The following is a 3,910-nucleotide window of genomic DNA, read 5'->3' on the forward strand; positions in this document are numbered from 1 at the left end:
TGTGGCATGTGCTCATCAGCAGCACATTTTTACCCCTTTTGGGGCAGTATGACCAGTGGTCAAATCAAGGACCACACGCATGCCCTGATTTCTTTCTGGCTGCCCATCTTTTGGCTTACCGGTGTAAACTTGCATGTTCCATGCATAGCTTGTCCTGGCGTCACATGCTGCCCAGATTTTTATTCCGTATTTTGCCGGCTTGCTGGGCATGTACTGCTTGAAAGAGCAGCGACCTCGGAATGGCACCAGGCACTCATCCACTGTAATGTCCAGGCCAGGGATGCACATGGTGAGCAGGTATTGTGGCCCTGTCATCAAATCGAATGACTTTAGACAATCTTCTAAATCTTCTTAGTGACATGACAGCCCGAAAAATTGCCTGTCCAGTCTCAGCCTCCCATAAACTGGACAGGGCCTCATTGTTTGAGCGATACACTCCTGCAAGAAGGAGCAGACCAATATATGCTTCCATGTCGGTCCAGTCCACATCCCTCCAGTCATCACCAAACACACGGTTCCCTTCGAGATTTATCATTTCCACCAAGATATTTTGGATTGTTGATGGAAAAAATAACAAAAAGCTGACTTTATGTCATCTACACGAGAAATTGCAAACCTTGTTGGTCCAGGTGCCAGCTTTATCACTCGTGAAGATGAAGCTCTCCCTGGTCCCTGTGGAGGTGGAGAAGTAGTCCAGGATATTTTTCCATTTTTAGATTCAAAAGTTTGGTCTGCATCTGCCTCCTCATATTCCTCATCCGACTCCTCTTCCAAACCTGTATTTTCTTCAGGAGGATTGCAGTCCTCTGGCTCAGAGTCATCTGCTTCAGTGTCTTCCAGGCATGATTCAGTTTCACTTGAATCAAGCAGGTAATCCAAAGTCTCCAGGAGAGTGTAACTCTTTGCCATACTGCCACAGAATGAACTGTGTGCAGGACACCAAAGACCCTCTTTTATACCTTTCGTGTGGGAACAATTTCTTTGTTTTCAAAATAAAGTTGCAGCTCTTAGATCTCAGAGTAAACTTTCTCAAAGTTGAACAGGTCAGTTGCCTTTCATCTCTCCCTTGCTCTCTCTGCATGTGTGTGTGCGCATGCATTAGGTCTCACTGATTCACTCACACGTGTTCTACATTTGTGGCTGATTGTGGCTAATTTCACAAATTCCATACAGATGCTCTCTGTGACAGTCATACCTTTCTCTCTCTCTCTCTCTGTGTGTGTGTGTGTGTGTGTGTGTGTGTGTGTGTGTGTGTGTGTGTGCATTAGGTCTCACCCGTTTTATCTTTGTTCTGCATTTGTGGCTGATTTTATTTGGCTGTGGCAGTCATACCTGTTTGTGTGTGTGTGTGTGTGTGTGTGTGTGTGTGTGTGTGTGTGTGTGTGTGTGTTTGAGTGAGCATGTCTTTTCTACATTGCATTTTGGCTCTAGTACCAGGCCTTCATTTCTGTGTGGAAATTTTCAGATTTATGCTGGAATTATTGATTTTATTTGTCAATTTCTAAAAAAAATGCTTTCAATTGGAGTCACACCTGTGTGTGTGTTTGTGTGCGCGAGCATGTGTGTGTGCAAGTGATCATGCTCGTTCCACATTACATTTGTGCTCTAGTACCAGGACTGGTATACCATTGTGGTATGGAAATTTTCAGATTTATTCTGGATTTATAGATTTTCTTTGACAAATGAAAAATAAAAAACATTTTTTTTTTTTTTTTTGATTTTCCCATTCATTTCAATGTGGGGTCATATTGACCCCAAAGGTCATGAGTGTGACTTTTTTTTTTTAACATACCTTTAGAACAACCGAATCAAGCCCAGTTTTTTTTTTGTGTGTATGGATAGATAATTTAGAAAAAGTCACAAGATTTTATTCCACTGAGATAAAGGGAACCATTATTTTTAACTAAAGAAAAGTCGATTGGGGTCATATAGACCCCAAAGCACAAATGAGGGTTAAGATATTTAACCTTGTCATTGTTCTTTTTTCCTGTGTATAAAATCTCATATTATGATTTATGCAAACTCATTATATTTGTAATTTTTTTTTTAAGTGGATCGGGCGGCAGTCGAAGGCGGGGGCCTAGACAACCCGATCCCTGGACGCGGAATCTAGCTCTAGGGACATGGAATGTCACCTCTCTGGCGGGGAAGGAGCCTGAGGTTGTGCGTGAGGTTCAGAGATTTCGACTAGAGATAGTTGGGATCACCTCAACGCACGGCTTGGGCTCTGGAACCACACTCCTCGAGAGAGGATGGACTCTTCACCACTCTGGAGTTGCCCATGGTGAGAGGCGGCGGGCTGGTGTGGGTTTGCTTATAGCCCCCCAGCTCAGCCGCCATGTGTTGGAGTTCACCCCGGTGAACGAGAGGGTCGCTTCCCTACGCCTTCGGGTCGGGGATAGGTCTCTCACTGTCGTTTGTGCTTACGGGCCAAACGGCAGTGCAGAGTACCCGGCCTTCTTGGAGTCTCTGGGAGGGGTGCTGGAAAGTGCTCCGACTGGGGACTCCATCGTTTTACTGGGGGACTTCAACGCCCACGTGGGCAGCGACAGTGACACCTGGAGGGGCGTGATTGGGAGGAACGGCCCCCCTGATCTGAACCCGAGTGGTGTTCTGTTATTGGACTTCTGTGCTAGTTACAGCTTGTCCATAACGAACACCATGTTCAAGCATAAGGGTGTCCATCAGTGCACATGGCACCAGGACACCCTAGGCCGGAGGTCGATGATCGACTTTGTGGTCGTTTCATCCGACCTCCGGCCGTATGTCTTGGACACTCGGGCGAAGAGAGGTGTCAACTGATCACCACCTGGTGGTGAGTTGGATCCGATGGCGGGGGAGGAAGCTGGACAGACTCGGCAGACCCAAACGTACTGTGAGGGTCTGTTGGGAACGTTTGGCCGAATCTCCTGTCAGAGAGATCTTCAACTCCCACCTCCGGCAGAGCTTCGACCAGATCCCGAGGGAGTCTGGAGATATTGAGTCCGAGTGGACCATGTTCTCCACCTCCATTGTCAACGCGGCCACTCGGAGCTGTGGCCGTAAGGTCTCCGGTGCCTGTCGAGGCGGCAATCCCCGAACCCGGTGGTGGACACCGGAAGTAAGGGATGCCGTCAAGCTGAAGAAGGAGTCCTATCGGGCCTGGCTGGCTTGTGGGACTCCTGAGGCAGCTGATGGGTACCGACGGGCCAAGCGGACTGCAGCCCGGGTGGTTGTGGAGGCAAAAACTCGGGCCTGGGAGGAGTTCGGTGAGGCCATGGAGAAGGACTATCGGTCGGCCTCGAAGAGATTCTGGCAAACCGTCCGGCGCCTCAGGAGGGGGAAGCAGTGCCCTACCAATGCTGTTTACAGTGGAGGTGGGCAGCTGTTGACCTCGACTGGGGATATCACCGGACGGTGGAAGGAATACTTCGAGGATCTCCTCAATCCCGCCGTCACGTCTTCCATTGAGGAAGCAGAGGCTGAGGGCTCGGAGGCGGACTCGTCCATCACCCAAGCTGAAGTCACCGAGGTAGTCAAGAAACTCCTCGGTGGCAAGGCACCGGGGGTGGATGAGATCCGCCCTGAGTACCTCAAGTCTCTGGATGTTGTGGGGCTGTCTTGGCTGACACGCCTCTGCAACATCGCGTGGCGGTTGGGGACAGTACCTTTGGACTGGCAGACCGGGGTGGTGGTCCCTCTTTTCAAAAAGGGGGATCGGAGGGTGTGCTCCAACTATAGGGGGATCACACTTCTCAGCCTCCCTGGAAAAGTCTATGCCAGGGTACTGGAGAGGAGAATCCGGCCGATAGTAGAACCTCGGATTCAGGAGGAACAGTGTGGTTTTCGTCCCGGTCGTGGAACACTGGACCAGCTCTATACCCTCTACAGGGTGCTGGAGGGCTCATGGGAGTTTGCCCAACCAATCTAC

The sequence above is a fragment of the Rutilus rutilus genome, assembly GCF_951802725.1.
Source record: "Rutilus rutilus genome assembly, chromosome: 4".
NCBI classification, from domain to species: domain Eukaryota; kingdom Metazoa; phylum Chordata; class Actinopteri; order Cypriniformes; family Leuciscidae; genus Rutilus; species Rutilus rutilus.